Raw genomic sequence first — 26,185 nt, forward strand, 5'->3', positions numbered from 1 at the left:
GATCAGTCCGTATTGGAGAGAGTGCAGCCTCTGTGCCCCTCCCTCCGGCTTGTCTCCTACTACGGGAGGAACACCACACCGTCAGTACCTTGCCACGGCGAAAGGGCGACACCGATCACCCTATAGGTGTACCCCATACGCCGGGCAAGTTCACGGCCACAGCCAAGGTGTGCAATAGGGGAAGGAGATCCCCAGCTCAGGCCTCCAGACACACTCGAGAGACCACGGGCAGCATGAGTCCTCCTCTAGCCTCTTTCCCTTCGGGGAGCCCTTCGTTGCCATCCGGGAATATAGTCCCGGATGAGACATTAGAGTGGTGGCAAGGCCCGATATCGGACCTACCGCCCACACCCGGGAGTTCCTTGTTCCTGCCGGAGCCCCGTAGGAGACGCTGCCACAGTCCAGTCCTGACGGCGCCTCTCCCTCTTGGTACCCGCAGTCCCGGGACGCCCAGGCCCGACTCCACAACCCACGACGAAGGCGATCCAGGCTCCCTCACTCCCCGGAGTCGGAGGAAACAGGCCCGACTGCTCCGGTTGTTCGGCCCCAGTCCCGAGGGCCACCTATCAGGTCGAGACCCCCAGACCACAGGGCCTCCCTGCACCCCACCGGCGCAGCCCTAATACGAGGGCCGCCTCTCAGGTCAAGGCCCCCAGACGGGAGAGCCTCCCTGTACTCTAAGTGCAACAGTGATATTACTAAACCCAGGAAACAAGGGGAAACAGTGACAGTGACCAGGAGAACAGTGACAGTGCCTACACAGTAGAATATATTAAACAGTGGCCCACTAGAATCTAGTGCTATCAGGGCAGAAAGTGTATTTTTGTAAATTGGTTTAGTCCCTCCCCACATCAAGGAACCAGGGAGTTTTCTGTGAGTCTAGAGGTAGGAGCGCGGGCGAGTTGAAAGATAAGTGTACGTGTCTCCGTGACCAGGTGACAGTGTCGAGTGTCGCTATCCGCACCCTACCTCTTTTATAGTAATATCCTTGAACCAGACTCTCAATCTCGGTATTCTTGCAGTGAACAACCCCATTTATATATTACCCCCCAGTGACATAAGAATCCCATTCAAGAACATAAAGTGAACAACCCCATTTATATATTACCTCCAAGTGACATGAGAACTCTAGTAAAGAATACCCGCAATCTCTCTGTGTAATAGTGATAATGCATATGATCATTCTGTGAAGCCAAGTGTTAATTCTGTATCACTGTGTCTCTGTATCCTAAATATCATTCTATGTGTACTGTTATAAGTAGGACCTAGGTAATAGATGTGATACGGTATACTGCCTGGTTTTTATGTCCTGTTCCTTTGTTAGTGCTTTACATCCGGTCTAGAAAGAGGACCCCGCTTCAGTAGCTAGTGTTTTTACGACGAGAAGTCGCCTTAAAAACAGCATTACAGTTATAGTGCAAAGAAATGCACTATTTTTTTTCTAGAAAGTATTTGCTGCATTAAGCCTGTGTCAAATGAAAATACTTAAATTTGGTTTGTGCTGTTTTACTGCAAGGAAATACACTATATATTATTTTCAGGAAAGTATTAACTTATTAATTTCACATCTTAATATAAATGCCACATTTATTTCAGATGTAACAAAATGAATCGGAAGGGGGGGGGGGGGGATGAAACAAGGGCTGGAGGGAATCTAAGAGAGAATATATGTTGAAGATCTGCTGAATGGTTTTCACCCTGAGGGGGGTAAATTATCCCTGCAGGAACTCTGAGGATGGAGGATTAACTCGTAGAGGCCTTCTCTCGTAATTCTGAGTATTCATTTAAGTCTCTTTTACTCAGTCTCTCCCGGTAAGTGATTCACAAAGTTGACTGACAACAAGGTACCTTACGGCTAGGTGAACAGGGATGAACTTGTGATGCAACGCTTATGTCCAGAAGATGTCTGCTCCGCCCAGGTATTGAACCTGGGACCATCTTATTGTTAGTCAGACACTCTAGCACTGCCGCAGGGCCAAGAGGGAGAGACAGAGAGAGAGAGAGAGAGAAAGCTATCTATCTATCTATCTATAGCCCGACGCCCTAATCCCGCAAAGGGTGGCCGCAGACAAAACGCCTCCAAGTCACTCTGTCACCCACCATTTGACTACCCTCCCCCCAATTCACCCCCCCCTCCCTCATATACCTCTCGACTCCATCCCTCCACCTCATCCTCGGTCTACCCCTCCCTCTCCCTCCCTCCACCTCACCTACACACACCCTCTTAGTCAGTCTTTCATTCTCCATCCTCTCCACATGTCCAACGCTACTGTAGGCTATTATATCTCCAATAAACCTGTCGCATCACCCTGGCCTGTATATATGATTGCTGACTGTATAATGTATAAAGGAAATTATTTTCCTGTAAAGTACCCAAAATAACCGATACTGGACGATGAAGTACTCGGTATCGGTACTCGATACTTCGATATTAGAGTGGAAAATACTCGGTATCGTATCGAAAAAAAAAAAAAAAAATCTGTGGTATCGCCCATCTCTATAGTGTCTACAGCGGTTTTGGGGTCAAGCACTGTATGTCCCGACTGGGTAAATAGGTGGTCGCCCTGCTGGTGGAGTTTAGGTGTGGCGGTATCCAGTGGGGGCGATCTTTGTTGCGCCACTGTTGCAGGAGTTCTGATTCGCTGTGGATTGAGTTGATCGGCAGTCGAGACAGGGCATTGGCGTTGGTGTGTAGTTTGCCGGGGCAGTAGGAAATCTCATATTTGAACCCCTCAAGAGATTCCTTCCATCTAATAAGTTGGACGTTGTGTGTGTTAGATTCCCGTTGCCATTGGAGTGATTGGTGGTCAGTGATGATGGTGACGTTCGTACCTGACAGGTAGGCCCGGAAGTGTTCGAGCGCCCTTATGATGCCCAGGCACTCTCGTTTAGTGGTGGCATAGTTCTTTTCGGCTTGGTTGAGGGTGCACATGGCACAGGCAATGATGTGCTCTCGCCCTTCCTGTACCTGGGCGAGGATGATACCGATAGCTATTAGCCCCTAGGCTGCTAAGAGCTCTGAGCTAAGTCATGCCCTGATGCTGCTGTTTTCCATAAACATTCGTTAAGAGCCTTCTGAGAGGAAGGCTCCTTCTCATATGCTTGCAGCAAGCAAGGGGTTAAAGACATGTCAGGATATCGATGGAAGGGCAGGGTGTAGTCGGGGAAGGCGATGATCGAGGCAGTGACGAGTTTGTTCTTTAGTTCGTGGAATGTGGCTCTCCGCTCGTCGGTCCAGGTAAAAGGCTCACCCTTTTTGGTCAAGTCATGAAGGGGCTTGGCAATGTCTGCAAACCCTTTCATGAAGCACCAATAGTATGATGTAAGGCCTAGGAAGGACTGTGATGGTACGCAGCTTGTCGGGGTCAGGTGATATCCCATCCTTAGAGATGATATGCCCCAGGAAGGTGACAGTTCGTGCGGCCAAAATGCATTTTGATGGCCTGAGCTTGAAGCCGGCCTGGTAGATGTGTAAAAAGACTTTCCTGAGGCATTGGAAGTGGTCAGCCCATGTTTGGCTGAAAATGATTACGTTGTCCAGGTATGCCAGCCAGATTTCCCAGGTGAGGCCACTCAGGACAGACTCCATTAACTTGTAAAAGGTGGCGGGGGCATTGCAGAGTCCAAATGGCGGGATGCTGAACTCGTAGTGTTTACCATTGCTAGTGGGAAATGCAGTTTTCCCCCTGTCCTTGAGGTGTATGGGGACTTGCCAGTATCCCGACTGGAGGTCTAAGGTGGAGAACCAAGAGGCTCCATATAGGGAATCCAGGGAGCTGTCTATCCTGGGAAGGGGTGTGGTGTCCTTGGTGGTCACGTCGTTCAGTCAGCGGTAGTCCACGCAAAAGCGCATGGTGGTGTCTTTCTTCTTGACGAGGACGACGGGGGAGGACCGAGGGCTGCTGGACAGTGATACAACACCAGCATCAAGCATTTCCTGGACCTGCCGGTCTTCCTCAGCCCGTTGTTTTGTTTTGTTTTGCCGTGATGGGTGGCGAGTGGGTGGTCCTGTGGTGTGTATTTCATGCATCAGGTAGGTGATGTGGCCAATGTCAGTAAGGCCTGACGCAAAGAGGTCTTGAAAGTCCAGGAGAAGGCGGCAGAGGTTGTCTGCCTGGTAAGGTAAGAGGTGTTCAGGTATGGGGGGTAGGGAAGCAGGGGGGGAATGAGGGGTGGCACAGGGCTCGGCCTCTTCCATCTCTCCCACCACTAATCCTTTAGGTAGCATGAGGGGGGTGATGCAGATGTTTGCTACTCTGACTGCTGCAATGTGGGGGGGGGGAGGAAGGTACAGGACAGCAGACAAGTTGAGAGGGTCCCAGGTGGTAGGTCGGGGGAGAACAGGACGGAGGCACCAGTGGGCCTATTCAGATGCAGCCAAACCTCATGCAGGGGGGGAATGGTTGGGGTGGAGGAGATGGTTGCTGGGAAGGTGGGGTGGAGGGGGAAGAGCAGGTGGGGAGGTAGGGAGGAGAAAGGGGGGTCTGCACATGCACAGGGGCTGGGGGATCCAGGGGCTTCTGGAACTGGAGCCATCACTTGTGACAATCGATGATCGTGCGAAACTACTGCAGGAGGTCCAGTCCCAGGTAACCATCATACACACGGCAGGTCGAGTCAAATACAATGATCCTGTGCTGGGTAGAGACTTGGTGGGTGTCGGTGCGTAGGGCCCGAATTTCCCCCCGGATGGGCAGGGGGCCATCCCCCGCATCCACAAGATGAGCTGACGTAGGGAAAAACAGGCCAAAAGCTGAATTATGAAGGGAGTAAAAATGGCTGTAGAGGCAGGATCTGGCCGCTCTTGTGTCGACCAGTAACCTCGCTTTTACCCCGTTCAGTCTCATCTTGTCGTAGACTGGGGTGGTGGTATTTCTGAGAGGCGACCCCCCCCAACCGTGGGGAGGTGCAGGGATGAGTCTAAAAATCCAGCTGTTGCGGGATCTCAACTTCCTCCGGCTCCGGTTCCCCAGGGTCAGTGTCCCCAGTTGGTACGGCATCATCCTCGGGGCCCTCGTTATCTAGGGAGGACACTTTCAGTTGCCCCTGGGTGACTGGTCTGCTGCGGGCAGCTTTTAGTTGTTCTCTGATGTCGTGGAGTGGACATCTGTGGCTGCAGGCGGAGAATTCCCACGGGTTAATGGAAATCAAGTTCTTATTCTCCTTGGGGTTGGGGCGGTTGTTGGTGAGGTGCACCCTGGGTAGGTTGGGTGTTGCTGTGGGGTTGGTGTGGGCTGAGGGCGGCCGTGGTTTGTGGTGTGGTGCTGGTCTTTGGGTGGGGAATTTGCTGATGACAGTGATCTGCTGCGGGGTGGATCGGAAGGTTAGAAGGCATCATATGAGCTGGATGTCTTTATCTATGTCTCCCGTAGGGTCGTGTATCGTAAAATGTTCCTTGATAACACTGGGGAGAACCCTCAGAAGTGTGTTGAATGTGTGTTCTTCCCGGGTTGCTACATCAGTTTCCGGGTATGCGGCGGTGACGAGTTGCCTGGCCTAGATGATTGTGTCATCTAGGTTTCCATCGTAGGTTAAGTTGTCGAGTTGTGATAGTGCCACAACTCTCCCCAATGATGGCGTGATGGCCTGGATCATTATTTGGGTAAAAGTCACCCATGTCAACTCCGGGACGTTCTTGGGTGCAATACTGGCCACTGCTTTCCCCAAGAGAGGCAGGGTGACTGCTATTTTCTGTTTATCATCCTCGAACCATATGTCCAGCAGCGGTTTGATTATGGCTAGGTAGTATATGTGTATGTCATATTGTTCTGGGTGTATGTCATATTGTTCTGGATCAAACTGCATGTAAGGTTTTGTTGCCATTTTGCTGTTGTCCCTGTTTTGTTCCTCCCTGTATTCTGCCCGGGTCAAGAACCACCGCTCGCCACCAGTGTTATGCTAGGTGTTTTTAGGTTGACTTCTCGTCCTAGAAACACCAGCTGTAGAGCCAGGGTTCTCTTTCGAGACCGGAGCTAGAACACACAATGAGAAGAGCAGGACATAAAAGCTCTGGACAACAACCTTACACGTGTATTATCTTAATTACAGCTAACAGTGTACAATATGAATGTAAGCTACACACAATGCACTATTCAGTCTCAGATGCGCTAGGCAGACTAGAAGGCTCTGACTGAACTGTGTTGTATCAGTCTCATGCAGGATACTATCCAGTCACAAGGACACTAGATGGACACTGTACGCAAGGTGGATGTAGGTCTCACACAGCATGTTATTTGGTCACGAGTACACAATATGAATATAGGTATCACACCATATACGAGTACTATGCAGTGGTAGGGGCACTAGTCAAGACACAGTACACAATATGAATATGAAAGACACACAGTATCCTACTCAGTCACCAGAGCACTAGTTAAGCACCATATACTGTACAACATGAGTACCAGTATCACACTATACACTAGTCAGTCACTGTTACACTGAGCAGACCGGAGGGCTCCGACTGGGCTGCAGGAGTCTGGTGGTCCCCAGGTGTTGGCCATGTGTTGGAGGGGTCCCGTCCGGCATCCCTTCTCGTAAGGGCCACGGGACGACCCTCAAGGGCAATGTTGTCTTCTGTGGGCTGCTGCTGGGCGTGGTGTGAGGACCTCCGCTCGTGGGGCCTTGCTGGGTAGTCTGGTCCTCTGGGCTTGGGCCAGACATAGCAAGTAGTTGCACTTGTCTGCGCCCACCCTGGGGAGGAAGTCGCCCTCATCTAGGGTTGGGGAGGTAGCGCCCTAGGGTTACAGGGGAGTTTCGAGGAGTCTGGCATCTGCGGTCTCCCTCCCCTCAGGTCGCTGTCAGAGTTGGGCTGCGACGTTGCCTCCAGTGGGAGTCCGTCAGTTGGTCGTTTCCCACGGACACTGGCTGCACTGCACACATTCCCGGGGACAGCATGGGGCCTCACCACACCTCCTCCAGACAGGAGGGCTCCTCCTGAGGGTTGCCTCTGTTGGGTGAAACAGAGGAGCGTCCTGCTCGGCTACAGGAGGGGTGAGCCAAGCAGGGGTCGTCCTCCACGTGGGAAGTCTCAGGGGATGAGAGACTTTTGTTGGTGTGTCTCTCCCTGGTGCAGCTACAGGCCGTCGCCGAGGTCCCGTGGACAACATGAGGAGGGAGACTGGAGGCTGTCCCTTTCCTGTCGGTGTGGCTGGAGGCCGTCACTGGGGCCCGACTTCCAGGCGGGACTGTGCACAAGATGCTGCTAGAGGCTCTCACCTGTCCACAGGTGCAGTTACAGGCCGTCACTGGTGTCCTGCATTGGGAGTGACGTGCAGTTGAATTGCGGCTGGAGGCCGTCACCTGCCTGCGGTGTGACTGAAGGTACCGGTGTCTTACTCCCGGAGGCAGCTGCAGAAGGAGAGGGGGCGTTACAGTCTCTCCCCTAGTGTGACTGGAGGCCATCACCGGTTTCTGCAGGAGAGGGGGGCATTGCAGCAGTTGAGCGGCTTGAGGCCATCACTTGTTTCGTGCGGCTACAGGCCGTCATGTTCTTTGTGCGGCTAAAGGCCATCACTCGTTTCGTGCGGCTACAGGCCGTCATGTTATTTTTGCAGCTAAAGGCCGTCACTTGTTTCGTGCAGCTACAGGCCGTCACATTATTTTTGCTGCTAAAGCCCGTCACTGGGGTGCTGCTTGGGACTGGGTATTCAACCCCACCACAAACCTGTTGAGGCCTGGTCCGGTTTGAGGGTAATGTACTCGGACTGCGACATTCCCGCTGGGTCCGTTCCGGGGAATAAGGGTGCAAGGTAGTCAGGGACATAGATCCATACTGCCTTGGCAATGCGTGTGCCCTCAGAGTCCCTTCGTGGTATCCTCCTGGAGGGGGTGTCGCCATGTCCCGATGGTGCTCGGTTGCCGTGGTAGGTGTTTCAGTGAGATTTGTGGTTCTGTGAGGAATAGGGCCAGAGTGGATATGGACTGTAGGAAAAAATGAACTGAATTTAGATTGGTGCTAAGGCCACGGATATTGGTGAAAAAGAAGGCCGCACCTTCACTTCTTCGTTGACGAGCATGACTGGAAATTGCAACAGTCACTGCCAGCACAGTCACTTGATGGAGACCAGGAGGAGCCCTACCGTGCAGGTGGTGGCAATCCAAGATACCTCCTCCTTTGATAGTATTAATGCAGCGACCATTGCTAGAGGGAGTGGGAATAGAAGGTATGATATCTTATGTGCATGTAGTGTGGTGTAGACAGCTGAAGACAGAGGTATTAGGAGAGTATGCTGGCCTACTTTCTGTGTAAATGAAAGCACTGAAAATGTTCAGCAAAGGGAGATGGTCAGGATCAAGTCCTGAGGGCTGGTGAATAGAGAGCTCCAGCTCTCCCTATCACCAGCTTGCCATCCACCTCGGGAGTACTGCCCTGTTCGACTGGTGCTACAGACTACTCCTCCCAGAATAATTCCACTCTTACTCCAGCAAGAACTAACAAAGGCAGAAGCCCCACAGAGGGTCAGGATATTCACCGTGGTGCCAGAAACAGTACTGCTAGCAGGACCCAGGCCGTATTCTTACCATTTCCAAGCATCTTGAGGACTACCGACACAGTAAGGACACCGGTGGCAGAAGGGGCAATACTGAGGCCTGTCTGCCTCCAGTACCCTGAGGATGGTGATGATGACAACACATGGGGGAGGTGACCCTGCTGATAATGTATGCCATACGAAAGATGTCCTGTGGTAGAAACATATATATTTTAATGGGTTCAAAAGAGTCCTGTGATAAGGATTAATGTCTCCATAATTGTCCACCAGACAGAGAATCTGTGTATGAATACAGAAATGAAAAGGCAAAAACAAAACTAAACAAGAAAAGAATATGATCCCTTCACGTTATCACATGGAGGGATCTTATTCTTTTCTCGTGAGCCAGCAGTGATCCCTTCACCCTTCCTTCACAATCCTCACCTCGCCCATACACCTCACTCTGTTGAATCTCACCCTTCCTTGATCCTTGCCATGTTTCCTCCTGTTCCAAATACAAAATTCACTCTCTCCTTCAACCTAAATTTCACTCTCAGCTCCATCCTGACCTTCACCCTCAGCCTAACTCTCAGTAGTCGTTCAGGCCACACCAGTGTCTTGTGATTGGGTGCATCATCCATGTGGATGAAGTACACCTATGGGTTGATACATGAGGCCCGCAAGTCTGCCGCACCCTAACTATCACTCCAAACACCCATGTAACCCCAGACTGAGCCATAAGAGATGGTCGCCTGCCTCCCCAACATGGCTGCTACATTTGCTGGCTTCATAAGTCGTCTGATGCCCCAGTCGCCAAGATCTCCCTAGGTGGAGTGCTTGTGGCAAAGTACTGGCCATCCCTCATGGCTTTCACCTTTGTCTTTAGCATCACCTCATAAACCAGTAACTTCACCATGCATTCACATCTGTTGTCTTTCAAGACACCTTTAACTCATCTTTCTCATCATCTGATAAATCGCAGCTCTTGTTTGTAATAATCACCCCACCAACTAAGAGGTGTATTTCTTCTCTACAGCCAGCAACTGCACTCATTCTCCAAGTTGCTCATACATGCAGTGTAGTTTCATCTTTCATAACTTCTGAACACATTGACATCCCCTACTGGTAGATACTTTTTACTACCAGACATTTTAGTTCAGAAATGGAAAGCTTAAATACAACTGCTATTAATCCTCTTTAATACTCAGATATATTTCTAAGACCATGAAAATCATCTGGCAGTAGAATACAGTAATCGCTCGATCATCCGACGTAATAGTGTTAAAGGTATGTTTGGGTAGTGGCTCCGTCCGGATAGTGGATTTCTCCCTTGGGCCCCATTCGTACATAACCTAACTTTGAAAGCCAGTGTAAAAGGCCACAACAGTACATCATACAACACTTGTTCCTGTTGTTTAACACTACTCTATCTGGTCAGGCAGAACTAAAAATGCAATGGGCAGACAAAACATAATGGTAAAATGGAAAAAATCATGGTAAATTGAATAAAATTATGGTACAGTACAGTAAGCTAGAATAAAATAAAAAACATTCATGATTTGACCATCCCACATCAGTCTTACCCGTGATCCCCCCCTTCTAAAGAGTCAGCATTATCCTCTTCCTTTTCCTTGAAGAGGCCATCATCACTCACCCCAGGCAGAGGCATGCAAGGCCAGAAGCAGGTAGAAAACAGCCACCACATCCACCACATGCCACTATAACAGCTGTTAAATCATTGCATGGGAACTGAGACTAAACGAGGGGGGGTCTCTGGTGGACGCTGGGTAAACTAATCAGCCGGACACAGTGCAGCAACCAGTCCATCCAGACAGTCTGGACGGAAGTTTTTCGTATGACCATAATTTCCAAACGGATGCAAGCATTTTGTCCAGATAGTATGAAAAAATGTATGAATAATGGTTTGGAACAGCCAGATCAAAGGTATCCGGGTAATCGATAGTCCAGGTAGTGGTCGTCAGGATAATCGAGAGATTATAGAAATCTGCTCACTAACTGGACACCCGATAACCAGACACACCACTACCCGGACATTTTGGGCCCGGGCCTTCAGAACCCAAATATGGCCAAAAAACATACCCCCCCCCCATTTTTTTTTTTTTTCACCCGTAATTTGAATTTGGCGCGCAGTGCCAGACAGCTGTGTTTACCTGCAGCCCTTTCCTTCCTCCCCTCCCCAGTTACTGCCTAACTACCATCCTAACTAGATGCTCATCGCAATGGATGCTGCAAGTGCTCGTTTTTGTGAATAAACAGTGAATAAACTGCAATACCTCACCACTAGATCACATGGGAATTTACAGTGTTGTGCAGTGTTAAGAAATTAGAATTTAGAGTGCAAAGGATTAAAAGCGGAGTGCAAATTGGCGGTTGAAACTGCCGTGGTGCAGTTAAAAACAGAATGTGCAGTGTTAAACAATTGTAACTCACAGTGCAAAGAATTAAGTGCAGCACAACACTGGATTACTGTACGTGCTTCAAAAGCATTTTCACCAATGCCAGAGCCTTAGAGGAGGTGGGTTCATCTTCGCAACAACCACGGACGTGCTGTAAGTACACTGCTAAATATTCTCCATACTCGCTTCTAATTCCTCATTCTCTGGTTCCTTTTCATTTATTTCATGCTTTCTGTTCCTTATTTGTGTGAATAGGGCCTTAAATAGGTGCTATGCATGTCCGGTAGGGAGTTATGTATGTGGTTTTCTGAGTTAGGCTGGGTTAGGGTCCATAAATACCAGTACAGGAGGCAGGGGCCCAGTGTCCGGACAGCCTTTGGCTGTATTACATCAAATATTGAAAAGATTACTGTACTGTAAAATTAAAATGACGTTCTCATGCTGAGATTAACGTGACCTTTAGCCAGTCTTTGACTTGGTAGTCATGCAGTGTGAAGGGCAGACCTAAATTAATTCTTCTTATGTCACCTGTGTGCTTTGAGTCAGCTCCTTCCTCCTGTAGTACATCATCTATACCACCCTGGACTTCTGAGATGATCCTTTACTATACATGTAATTCATTCTTTGTAATACTTGCCAATCTCTCTTTATCTTCCCATAGCTCTCTTCGACAGTGGTATCCTTGTTTTGTTACGCCAGAGGTAGAAGAGGCTAGTCAGTATGTAATCAGAGTTGTGGGTATCCTTTAAGCTTTTCCTGCATCTTCTGAGTAATCATCAAGTACATCATATTTTTCACAGTTTATTAACAGTTTTAACTAAATGTTTTTCATATGTATTTTCTACCAATGATAGGCAGTTTGTAGGATAACTACCTGTGCATATGACTGTTTTGAATACAGCCAGAGCTAACTCCAGTCTAACCTCATGACATTCATCTCTGAAGAAGCATGGGGACTTTTCAGTATTTTTTGGGGGGAAAAAAATGTCCTATCTGCTGTGAAATATGGTATTGCTCCAGCCAACATTACCAAACCAGCTGCCTATGCTCATAATTGTTGCAATAAACACTACCCTCAGCTTCATGTCAGTGCAGATTCTCTCTTTCTGTACATATATTTGGGGAGCTGGTATACTGGTTAGTACATCCAGTCCACATCTCAAAGAATCGTAATTTGATTCTCAGGCCAGTCAGACTGCTGTGCACAATGTGTGTCCCCACTGACCCTGATCACCCAATAGTACAGCTAAAGTCCTGGGTGCAAAGAAATTGTATAGGCTGTGTTCTATGTGAAAACATGAACTTCGCTAATACTGATTACCTCATTTCATCCCCTCACTACAATGACATCATAAGATTCTCCTTATTACCTTGGCTTTTTTTTTTTTTTGTTTTTGTCAAACTTCCAAATAATTCCATTTTGAAAGGATTAACAAGCCTATTATCCTCTATAGTGTGAAAATTTCTAACCAGAATAAAACAATAGCAATAACAAAATATAAACAAGTATCCTCTGGCTCCACTGGTTAAATACACTTGTACAGCCAATAAGTTTATTGGTACACCTTGTTTTTCTCCTTATTCCCTGTGTATCCAGTGGTGTACCTATGTGTTGGACAGCTGTCTTGGGTTGTTACAAGTTACTTCTCTAGGAAAACCTTCAAGGCACCACACCAGCCAAGCCCGTTTTTGCTGTTCCTACCAATGTGACCCATGGCCTCTCACTCACTTTATTCCATTCACCATTAATATTGTTTCTTTGATAACAAATTAGTATGACTGCTCAAACCTTTTTACTTATCTAGTTCAAGAATAAGTTGGTAGGTAGATAAATGTGGTAGGTGGTGGCAACCATCATCCACTCACTTGATGTAGTGCTGCCTACTTCCTTAGCCTTTATCATTCTTTTTCTGAGCCCGCCCCCCCTCTCTTCCTATTTCTCCCATCTTTCCTGTCACTTCTTATTACTTTTCTTTCTTTTTCAGGTGGCTTTACATTGAGTGACAAGTCAAATGGTTTCCTGTAAGCCAAGAAACCATTTACAACGCTAGGTGGTAACCATATAACCAAACCATATGTGCTCCCTACGTGTCAACAAGTGGGTTGGTGGAGGGATAGTGCCCCTCTCTGTAAAACAAATAACTCAGAGTCAAATGGCCACCCCTTACATGATTATGGCATCAGGCAATAGATAGATATACAGAATTATCGAAAGAGGGAAAACTGATGCTGCAAAAACATGTTGCACTTCTTCAAAAAGATTTATTAATAACTATCTTATTCACAATTATAATAATCTACTTTCCAATAATCCAACACAATGTGAATCACCCTTGCCAACATGACTGTCTGTGGGTGGACGTATGATGTTGATGTAGATGGTGAGTAACTGAGTGTAACAAAGTACAGTGTGGGGGACTGGAATGGCCCAGCATACCAGCAGCTGCCACAGGTGGCAGCATTAGTGGACTGGCATATTTTTTTGATGTTGACGTTATATATACACCTCTAATTTCTAAAAATAAATAATAATAAAGAAATAAGGGGAGGGGAAAGGAATGATTACTTATCTCTGCTGAAACACACCTGCACTCAGCAATGGTGATACCTATATGGATACATTAGAATCTTTATTATGAGCCAGAGGCATTGAAGAGGAGCCTATGTGGTGACACTATGCATACTGAACGAAGTAACTGCAGTGCCCACCCAGGAGCCATACCGTACCTTCATATTTTCCTGCACCCTGCCAAGAGGAAGGACCCTGGTTTGACCCTGGTGAGGCATGTCTACTACAAGAGGGTGCTGGATCCTGATACAGTATATGTACTGAACTGTACCTGCAGGGCAGCCCCAAGAAGCACTTGTTTAAGTGTAGTCATGTGGTGTGCTCGACCACAGACCAGGGTTAAGCAACAACAACAACTATGGGCATGAAGTTAGACTAGAATGCCTTTTTCTTGGTCTGTTACCCTCTTCTTTATTTTCTTATTCTTGTGTAATCTATACCTTGGTACAGTACTTGTGACAAGAGAATCAAAAGCAAAATGGATGGAAGGCTGGGATTTTTCATGGGTGCTATGAAGTAACTTTCCTGTTACATGATATTCAGTCTCAAATGAATGGATTTCATCTAGGAAACATTTTCATTCCCATATCCTACAACACTGGCTATGGTAAAACTTTATGTTAAATGAACATCATACTGTTTCGTCACATGACACAAAGGTCAGTTTCATGTAAGATGAATGCAAATGAAATTGAACTAATAACTGGAAAATTTGTAGGAATGTGATATCAGTTATATGTGGTATACTACTTCTTGTACAGTCCTGCATTCACAAGAAAACTCAAATGCAAATTAATGTATCAGATTTCACTAACTCCTCATCGGGGTGGGAGTGGGAGGGGGGGTCTTCCTCTTTAAACCCATCTAGAACTAAAATGACCATAAACAAACATGTCCTCAGACTGAAGAGATTAACTAATATTATTAACACACATCACCCCTAGGAGTCCCCTTATCTAAATACAATCATCTGCCACTAGCTAGAAAAAAAGGGTTAAGTTGTATGGGTATCATTTATAAAGGCTCTGACATGCTTGCATGCATCAGCCTTGGTCACCTAATGGCAGCTTTCCATGCTGCTCAATCTCTTGAGAGCCTCCCTATTCAGTCCCTTATCCCTGAGGTCACACTCTATGACCTCGTTCCAGGTCTTTTTTGGTCTGCCTCTCGCAATCCTACCCAGAATGTTCACACTTCTCACTTTCTGCACCCAAATGTCATCCTCCATCCTCTCCACATGTCTAAACCATCTCAATCTGCCCCACCTCATCACAGCACCAATAAACTCCAGTCCCATTCTTCCTATAAACTCTAAATTTGTAAACCTTGCTCCCCCCAGGCCTCATATTTAAAGATGCACTACACATCTATTTAATCAGTGTTGTTTCTGTATATTTGAGCCAGGACTTACTACCATACAGCATTACACTCCTAACAAGTACTGCATACAAAGATCCTTTAGCATGGAGGGAGGGCCCTCTCACTGCAGCGAGAGGCAACAGGTCCCTCAATTTCCTCTAACCAGTCCTTACCCTAGCCACAGAGCTAGCTCCAGCCCCATCTCCAGCACATACCATGTCCTCTAAATAAGAAAGCTCTTCCACATACTCAAAAGACTCATTAGCAAGATCAATCCTTTTATGCCTGACAATCTCTACGTGCTCTCGAAACTCTGCACAAACAAAATCAACTTATCTTGCTATCTACCTCTAATACCACTACATGTCTTATGCACCCACTTATCACAAATACTGCACAAAATGCAGTTACTTTCCACACCCTTGTGGCAAATCACATACGGCCACGCTCTGCCTATTTTGACAGTACCACCACCAATCCTAGATATCATTACTTGTGTTTATTCAACCCAAATAATAAAGCCTTATTTACATAATCATGACACATCAACAGACCACATTGAAAAAATTAATCCTCCTTAACTGATCAGCAGAAGACAGCATCTCTGGACATCTGATATTTAGTTACAAACAGTTTACCATATTCATCGTATCTGACCATCTTCACTCACCAATGAGTTTTATTAAGTGCTTGGTCCTCACTCCAATTAACTGGTGTTTGGTCTGCACTTCCAGTGAATTAGTATGTCCTGGTCTTCACTCTCCTGGAAATTCGTAAGTGCTTGGTCTTCCCTCTCAAGTAAATTAGTGAGTGCTTGGTCTTCACTCTCTAGTGATGTTGTAAGTGCTTGTTGAGAGCATTTTGACGAGTATACAGCTTTCCACACTGATCACACCCGTACTTCTTCACTCCAGAATGAATTAGTAAGTGCTGGTTGAGATTACCTTTTGTCCCAAACTGCTTACCACATTCATCACACTTAAATTTCTTCACTCCTGAATGAATCAGTAGGTGCTGGGTGAGGCTGAATTTATGACCAAACATTTTACCACATTCATCACACTTGAACCTCTTTACCCCTGAGTGACTTACCAGGTGCTCTGAGAGATGACTTTTCACACGAAACATTGCACCACATTCATCACACTTGTACTTCTTCACTCCTGAATGAATCAGCTGGTGTTGTGTCAGATGACTTTTAAGACTAAACAATTTATCACATTCATCACATTTGAATTTTTTTTCTCCAGAATGAATTAGTAAGTGCCTATTGAGATCACCTTTGGCACCAAATAGTTTACCACATTCATCACACCTGAACCTCTTCACTCCTGCATGTATCAAAAGGTGCTTAGTGAGTGTGCTTTTATCAGTAAACAGCTTACCACATTCATCACATTTGTAATTCTTCACTCCTGAATGTATAAGTAGGTGCTGCGTCAGGCTACCTTTCTTAGTAAACAATTTACCACATTCATCACACCTGAATGCCTTCACTCCTGAATGAACTATTGAGTGTCGGGCAAGCCGACTCTTATAGGCAAATGATTTACCACACTGTAAACATTTGAACCTCTTAGCTTTGGCTGGGCGGGTGATTGTGTCTTGGACTATTCCAGTCTCAATGAATAACAATTCTTCACCCACTTCACACTCTATCTTAACTTCTGGTTCTTCCTTAACCTTTGCTCTTATTTCTTTACCAGCCTCACTCTCTAACTTCACAACTGGTTCTTCCTTAACCACTCCCATTAGTTCTTCACCAGCCTCACACACTAACTTAATATCTGGTTCTTCCTTAACAACCTCCATTACACTAATCCCTTACAGCTCTGATAATTCCTACCAAAAATTTAATTTAGCTTTCACTCCGGTCCAGTCCACTACTAGCCATATTATTTGCCACCAATATGATCAATGTCTAACACGACTTAAGTGAAAAATGTGCCCATGAATATTGTGCAATAATAACAAATAATTACTAAAGAACAACAACTTTCAACATATCATTGCTACTACACTACAACTGTCAACACACAGGTCTTTACTCATACACATAACTGTCAACATTCACATTGAAATTATCACTATGTTTGTCATCCGACTTTTCCTATAGTTTCTACACACAACACTTCAAGAGAGATAATAGCACAAGTACAACAGCAAAAATTATTAATTTTCCTCTGCTATACTTTAAGCAATCCAGGACTGACTCTGACCATCATACATTATGTTATATTTCTCAAAATGAAGAAAAGTAACAAAAAACACACGACTGATGTGCTCAGACTACATCATTCTTTTGAGCAACAACACATAATGTGACCTCTTTCCTGATGACCATGTTGTTGATGTGTCTGCTTCACTGATCTGACTTCAGCTATGGACCTGGAACAAGAGCTGCAATTAGACAATTAGACCAGCATCTCTGTGGACCTAGTAGCCTAGTGCTCTATGCACACTGAGTCATGAGAGAGAGAGTATGAAGATTTAAGTAATGCCACACTCAATACCTTACAACTAGGATCAGCGTAGTCAACATCAGCTCCTTTAGTGCAATGACTGGTGGATGTCTTGTACATTAAGTATCCAATCTCCAGTTGCTCTTCACCTGAAATAAAACAGTTCATTCTATACCTTGCCAAGCTGACATGTACAGTTATGCTGTGGAACCTTATTTTCTCCTAAATCAGAGACTCAGAATCAACATAAAACTGAGCATATTTGAGTGGAATTTTATTCAAGAGAACAAAGAAATGTCAAAGTGGCTAACTAAATCCTCATATGAAATCCACCCATGTGGTTATGCACTCTTTTCATGAGCTGAATTTTGGCAGACTCAATGTGATGAACATGGCTACCAAGTCAAACAGATTAGTACCAAACCAGTACCACCAACAACTACTAGCTATTTTCACAATACCTCAACATGGCAAGCCAAATATATTAAGTTCTTACAACTAGCATGTAATAATACCACAATCCCTCACCCAACCCCTTCACACTGAATTCAAGTCAAGATATGTGTTGTCATGGATTCCAGATGACTGACAGCTCAGGCACTTAAAAGCTGGCATAACACAGTACTATGTTATAATGTGTATGTCCTTTCAGCCCTCCATGTGTAGTGCGCTTGAGCCACTTCCTTGCTCAAGTCTCTATCCCAAATGGTTCCACCCAGGACCTCACCTGACATATTCCTCAGTCTACCTCTGGGCACTGGCCACTCACACTTGTGACATTCATTAATCAGTTATCCTCCTTTACACTCGCAACATGTGCAAACCATCTCAACCTACCAATTTACATCCCCCCTCTGATTTCTTTACTACATAAATCTCTCAAATCATACTAGTGCATCAGAGCTAATCAGATCACATGGACCTCCTGGGTGGACTGGACCAGGTCAATTTAATCATAACATTTATGTACTGTATATTATGATTTTATAATTTTGGGCATCATCAAGAGCAACCACTAACATGTACTGTACAATATACAAGTATGAAGATGGTGCAATTGGTTTTAACAAGATAGGAGAAAATTAAGGAAGGTGTGTAACACCTGGGAAACGTAAACTTGGTGGCAAGCTTTGCTTCTGAAAAACCTAGTTTTGGTGAATTTTTTTCCTGTGAACTTATCATATGGAACATACAAAAAAATGTTGAGATCATCAATGAGAATGACCTCAGGGATAAGGGACTGAACAGGGAGGCTGCTAGAGATCAAGCAGTATGGACAGCCAAAGTGGCCAAGGCCAATGCATGTAAGCATGCTGGAGCCTTTAAAAAAGGAAACATAAACAACAGTGGCTATCATGGTGAAGGATCATTGTTGTTCCAGATCCACCACAATATGCTTACACCTCACCATGGAAGGCAGAGCCCAAAACATTATTTTCTGTGATGAGCTCTTTTTTTTTCATCTGTAATTTGTAAATGTGTGTATTTACCTATTTGTATTTACCTATTTGTAGTATACAGGAATTGAGCAATGCTCGTGTTGTCCTGTCTCCATATCCACATTTATCAAGTCTACCTTTAGACACATGAATGTTTTTCTCATGCACCACCTCTTTGTCTAAGTCGTTCCAAATATTTAAGAATATACCTAATTGTGATATACACGGAATGTACTATGCTCGTGGGTTTCCGTCGCTGTTTCTCAATAAGTCGAATTTAACTTTAAACTCGTTTATGTTTTTAGACTGGACGATCTCTTTGTTCAGGCTATTCCATAAGTCTATACTTCTGTAAGGAAAGCTATATTTCTTGATATCCTTCAAGCAACTTGACTTTTTCAATTTCATTCCATGTCCTCTTGTTGCTCTCTTATCCCATACAAACAGATCTTCTTTGTCAATTTTATCTACTCCCACCATGGTCCTGAACATCGCAATCATGTCTCCCCTCTTTCTCCTTTCCTCTAACGAAGGCAAATCCAGTTTTTCCAGCCTCTCTCTGTATGACAGGTCTGTCAGACTGGGGACCATCTTGGTTGCTGTTCTTTGTATTCTCTCAATCTTGTTTATATCTTTCTTTTTGTGTGGGCACCACACTACCGCTGCATATTCTAACCTGGGGTGGATCATGGCCACTATCAATTTTTTCATCATTTCCTCATCCATATAATGAAATGCTACTCTTATGTTAGTCAAGAGCTTATAAGTCTCTCCAACTATCTTGTTAATGTGCTTTTCTGGTGACAAACTATCTTGGACCAGCACTCCCAAATCTTTCTCTTCTCTCCTTTTTGTGATTAATTCATTACCCAAAAAATAATTCAGTGATGGTCTCCTGGTACTTTTACCCATTTCCAATATTTTACATTTCTTTACATTAAATTTCATTTCCCACGTCCGGCTCCAATTGTGTATCCTATCCAAATCCTCCTGCAGTATTTTACAATCCTCCTCAACCTCTATCTTCCTCAAGATCTTTACATCATCAGCAAACAGACTCGCATAACTGTTCACTCCATCTACCATATCATTTACATAAATCAGGAACATTACTGGCGCCAACACTGAGCCTTGAGGGACTCCACTTGTTACTTCCCTCCATCCAGACATCTTTTCCTTTATTACTGTCCTCATTTGTCTGTCTCTCAAAAAGTCTCTCATCCATTCCAGAAGTTTCCCCTTTAGTCCTCCTATATATTCTAGTTTCCACATTAGTCTCTTATGAGGTACCTTGTCAAAGGCCTTCTCTAAGTCTAAGTACACACAATCCACCCAACCATCTCTCTCCTGTACCACATCAATCGCTCTTGAGTAAAAGCTCAACAAGTTTGAAACACATGACCTTCCACTTCTGAATCCAAACTGACATTCAGCCAAAATATTCATCTCTTCCAGATATTTTATCCATCTGTCTTTCAGGATTCTCTCACACAATTTTGCGACCATGCTGGTTAGAGACACTGGTCTATAATTCAGGGGTTCTTCCCTGTTTCCTCCCTTGTAAATTGGTACCACATTTGCCCTCTTCCATTCTTTTGGCACTTTCCCCTCTTCCAGTGAGCATACAATTAAGCTGTGAATTTTATCCGCCAGTTGTTCTCTGCATTCCTTCAGTACCCAATTAGAAATTCCATCAGGTCCTGGGGCTTTCCTTACATCTTGAGTTTCCAGTAATTTATACACTTCCTGCACCTCCACTTTTATATCTTTCATCACCGGAACATTTCTAATCACTCCCTCCCCTTCCACAAGCTCCTTTTCTTTAGTGAAAACTGACTGGAAACGTTTGTTCATTATTTCTGCTTGCATTGCCGCATCATTAAAGACCTCTCCATCTACTTTCAGCTTGGTGATTCCTTCCTTTTGTTTCAGTTTGCCATTAACAAATCTATAAAACAGTTTGGGTTCATCCTTGCATTTGTCAATTATACCTTTTTCAAAATTCCTTTCTTCTTCCCTACGTATTCTTGTGTATTCGTTTCTTGTTCTTTTATATTCTTCCTTTGTTCTGTCGTTACCTCTCTTTCTCCAATTGTTCCACGCCTTATCTCTCTCTTTTTTGGCTATCATACACCTTCTATTAAACCACTCCTTTTTCCTGTTTTCTTTCCCTCTTACTTTTGGTACAAATTTTTCCACTCCCAAATTATAGAGGTCTAGAAAGATATCCCACTTCCTCTGTATCTCTCTTGTTTCTCTGAATTTTCTCCAATCCGCATTTTCAAAAAGTTTCTCAATCCTGTAAAATTTGCTTTGCCAAAGTTGTATCTTCCCTGTCTATGAAGCTCGTCTCTTGGCTCGACGTTTCCTATTAACATCTGGAACTCAATGACCACGTGATCACTTTTTCCCAAAGGACAGAGATATTCCAATGATTCTATTACATCAGGTTCTTTGGTGAACAGTAAATCTAACCTTGCTAGTGTGTCCTCACCTCGAAACCGTGTCTCTTCTTTGACCCACTGCGTCATCACATTATTCATTATTATATTTAATAACATAGTACCCCACGAATCCTCGCCGCCTCCCGAGTACCATTCCTCCCAGTTCACCTCTTTACAATTAAAGTCACCCACCAAAATTATATTATTGCTTTTCTCAATTATTTTTTGCAAGTAGCTAGCCATATCTGACAACATCTCATGGTATTCGTCATCCTTCCATGCTCTCGTCTTTGGGGGAACATACACTACCGCCATATCTCTCTTAACATTCTCTCCAGTTTCTAATTTCATATATATCACTTCAGCCCTGCCTTCTCCCATTTCCACAGTATCTACATTTATGTTGTTCTTCACTGCTATCATCACTCCTCCTCCCTTTTTTCTTTTCTGTCTTTTCTCCACAGTTTGTATTTACCATCTCCCAAATGAACATCAATATCTTCTCTTAATTTGGTCTCTACAAAGCACATGACATCAGGTTCATGTTCTCTCAAGAAATCATTAATTTCGATCCTTGTCGATATGAAACCATCAACATTAGTATATATCACCTTCAAATTATTTTTGACATTATTAATACCCTCTTCTCTCCTACTCTCTGTCCGTACCACTTCCTCAACTTCTGATCTTTCACAACCATCCCCCCTAATTTCCTTCACTTCTATTTCCTTAAATACCATTTCCTTACTTTCATATCCAATACTCTCCAAAAAAAAGTATTACGTTCTTCCTCTGTCCTCTTATCATTTTTTTCCTTTACTTCTTCCTTTAATGATTTTAAAGCTTCTCTTTCTTCTTCATTCAGATCTTTTCTTATTATAATATTTTCCATCCCCGCCTCTTTGCTTAATTTCCAGGTCACTTTAAGTATCTCATTTATTACACTTTCTGATGTAAACTTGACTCTCATTGGTCTTGTTTCCCCTTTCTTATAAGGCCCTATCCTCCTTACTTCCTCAATTTCTTTTACCCACTTGTTTCCTTCGGGGTCAATCTTGCCTAATATTCCTCTCACCATGTTCGTGTCTCTCTCGAGTCTTGCGAACCTAACCTTTTCTTCCTCTTCCCTGTTTCCAAATACTATCACACATCTGTTCCTTTCTACAGTTTCTCTCACTATTTTCTCTTTTTTCTTCAGTATTTTCACTACATTTTCTTCCATTTCTTTCTTGTTCATTTCCCTTTCTTCCTGGATGATCTCTCTTAAGCTGACCACTTCTTTCTGTTCTTCCTCTACGTGTGCCCACTTTGCCTTGTGTTCTTCTAGTACATTACTCACCTTCTCCGTTTTATTAGTACTCTCTTCAAGTTTCCTCCTCAGTTCAACATTTTCCCGCTTCAAATTCTTAATCTCTTCATTGGCTGTTTCGTTGGACTGGATTAGACTCTGTATGGTGGTTTCCGTATTTCCTGACACATCCTTTATCACTAGATTCTCTACTTTTTTTTCGAGTTCACTAATCCTCATAATTAATGTTTTCACTAGGTCCATGACATTAGTATTAGCATCAAATCCTTGAAATTCCATTCCCTCATTGTTTACATTTTCGGCCATCTTTAACGTACCGATCAAGTACCTAAACAGCTGTTACCAATAAGCCACAAACATTCATGTATACTATTGCCAACAAATCTTTACATTTTTGGTAGTCTACCAACTTTCATTATTTTAAATTTAAAGAAAGACCCTAGGAGACAGGACAGACAAAATTCCTGAAACTACTCAAGGTCAGGAGCGATGCCTGGGACGTCCTCTCTCTCCGGCTGTTCGTGTGTGTGTGTGTGTGTGTGTGTGCATATCCTTTCTGACAGGCACACAGAGGCTGAAATTGTCTGCATGGGATTGCGTAAACATTGTCTTGGCAAATAACAGGGGGGCGAGGGATACAGATTTCTTATGTACTTCCTCTTTTACTGAATTTTCTCTTATTTTCTTTTATAACCTTTGGATGTGACTTGAAAATGAATAAGATACAGGGGTAGGAGTAACAGGAGGAGGAAAGGGATTAGGAATGAAAAAAATGAGGAAGAGGAAATGAGAGAAAAATTGAGGGGGAGAGGTGAGAGACAAATAAATTTGTGGTCTGTCAATGTGAAGTTCTACATGGAAAGAACATATCCCTCTGTACACAGGACTAGCTGTGTACAGGTTCGCATGGTACCCTGAGTTTAACAAATGACTGCCCAAAATGGTTGCTGTCAGAACGCATAAGCATGGTACTCTATCTATCTATCTATCCATTGCCAGATGCCATAATCCCATTAAGGGGTAGCCATTTGACTTTGAGTTAATTGTTTTACAAGGAGGGGCACTAACCCTCCACCAACCCACTTGTTGACACGTAGCAGCACGTATGGTTTGGTTATATGGTTACCACCCAGCACTGTAAATGGTTTATTGGCCTACAGGAAACCATTTGGCTTGTCACTCAATGTAAAGCCACCTGTAAAGGAAAGAAAAGTAATAAGAAGTGACAGGAAAGATGGGAGAAATAAGAAGAGAGGAGGGCAGACACAGAAAAAGAATGATAAAGGCGAAGGAAGAAGTAGGCAGCACTACATCATGTGAGTGGATGACGGTCGCCACCACCTACAGTACTCTTGGAATGAATAAATCTTAAGACACTCATTGTACTTGGTAAAAACATCAATAGTTTTATTTTATGTCCTTTGATGAGAGATTATATATTTGTGGGTTTTGAACAGGAAGTGGAACACACCATCACTATTTCTTTGAAAACTTACAGAGAAAATTGCTTTGAAATCCAACAAACTCCATATCCAATGGCTGTACACTCAAACCTCGATTTAAGGGACCACCATTTAAGGGATTTCGGATTTAAAGTACAGTACTCCATCTTCTACCTGACAAATGGACAAGACCATTCAAAAATGATATATAATGTCTAGATTATTCATTCATTCATCATTCATTGCCAGACGCCATGTATCCCAAACAGGGTGGCCAAGGGCTTAGAGTTAATTGTTTTACAGGGAGGGGCACTAATCCTCCACCAACCCCACTTGACACGTGGGGATGCCAACAGCATCTGGTGTTCCCAGGCGGTCACCCATCCAAGTACTAACCAGACCCAACGTTGCTTAACTTCGCTGATCGGACGGGAAGCAGTGTACTCAACGTGGTATGGCCGTTTATACACATTAATATGTTTCTTTATACAGTACCCATAAAATAATATTCATAATAATATAAATAAGTAAGATAAGTGAAACAATCATTGCATTCCATAATAAGATTGTCTTTTTATGTGGTAAAACAATGGACATTTTCAAGTAAGGGACAAGTTGACTCCCCATTTAGTCCCTTAAATCGAGGTTTGAGTGTAACAGGTACGCTTATCTGTCAGATATCAGGCTATGCCTGTGCTGATCTATGTTTTCCCAGGTGGGTGGTCCAACTCTGCACCAAAGTGTTCCATAAACTAGACCACACAACAATATAAACAACATGGTAAGAAGAGATGGCATCTAAAAAATAGTACATATTGTGGCCAACTATGTAGGGATGATACCACAGAAATATGAACAATTTTCTTTCCCAGACTTAGATGTCAATATAGTATAATGTTTGTCATTTTGTGGTCTGGTTCACACACACACACACACACACACACACCGCTCGCTGGTGCAGTGGTAACGTTCCCGCTTGCCAACTGGTGGACGGGAGTTCGCGCCTCGCTCAGGTTGCGAAAAGTTTCACTGACGAAGTGGCTGGTTACTGTCCCCCTTGAGCAAGGGGACGGGTGTGTGCGTGTGTGAAGGTCACAGCCTTGCCCTTAGATCGGACTATATGAGCTCTCACCTCCCTTCCGGGAGGGTAAAAGCTGACAATCACGACCATCAAGTGATCCTGACCGACCCGGTGAATTACATGCAGCATACACTGACTTTATTCCATCTGGGGCATGATCGAGGCTGAATGTTTACTTTCAATGGTACAAAGGCTGTGAGCAGAAATTGTCTTATCATTCTTTTATTATTCTTTGGTGAAACGTATATACTGTAATTTGAAAATATAAACTACTCAACTGTTGCTGCCTTTCTTTGGACTTCAAGGACCTTAGTGCTAAACTTGGTCACTACTTTGAAATGTAATTTAGTTTAGCTAACATGAAAAATGCTAGTAATTCAGAAAATTATACTCAGTAAACTAACAATTATCCGGCATAATTCAACCAAGCCCTACACCGGATATTGTATAGTATCCCCCATCGGCTCACTGCTCTGCACTGAGCCGGTTATTGCGTTATTATCCGTCTCAACCCTCTATCCCAAAAACTTTCTCATGAGTAAAAGATGAAAATTAAGCATAAAATACAATAATGATAAAATACAGTAATACAGTGCCAGCTGGATACCGTTTTCAAGCTGGCTGATACACCTCAATGCAGGCTATTGTGTAGAACCACCAGTTACGTCCCGTTTTGGTGCTGGATATTGCATTAACCCCTGCAGTGCTCATTGCCTCATATGAGGCAATGGGTCTTGGCGCCATAATTTCAAGCATGAGAAAGCATGAGTGGTTTCCATGGGAACGTTGAGTCTCCCTGTACATCATCAGAGCTGCTGCCAAACCCTGCCACATTGCAGTTGCCAAATACCGCACATTTAGTAATTCAGTTCTCATTTGTAGCCCAGCAATGGCAGATTCATGCCCGCCAACCTCCCACAGTGTTGGCAACTTATCGCCGTGTTCACACCCACCCAAGAGGCATAAATTACATAAAGATGAGGGTGATGAAGAGTTTGAGTTCAGAAACACCTGATCTGATGACAAAAGCTCAACTTAATTTTAAAATAAAAACTCCAAAAAAATGACTCAGGAAAGGTAATTGGGTTGATAAGAATTTGCATGGCATGAGTTAATAGGGCTGAACCAGCTGCATCAGTTACTGCATTCGGCTGGATATTGCGACGACAGATAATTGAGAGTTTACTGTATA

General features: G+C 44.2%; 1 non-coding gene across 1 annotated transcript; it reads right to left on the bottom strand.

Annotated features, from left to right (window-relative positions):
* Positions 1-24,259: 24,259 nt before the first annotated feature.
* Positions 24,260-24,378, bottom strand: LOC145399364 (5S ribosomal RNA). The gene has a single exon (XR_013897279.1). It is a non-coding gene; the product is annotated as a 5S ribosomal RNA (ribosomal RNA).
* Positions 24,379-26,185: the final 1,807 nt, after the last annotated feature.

The sequence above is a fragment of the Coenobita brevimanus genome, chromosome 48 (genome assembly GCF_032717465.1).
Source record: "Coenobita brevimanus isolate Jiangsu-jjx chromosome 48, ASM3271746v2, whole genome shotgun sequence".
NCBI lineage: Eukaryota > Metazoa > Arthropoda > Malacostraca > Decapoda > Coenobitidae > Coenobita > Coenobita brevimanus.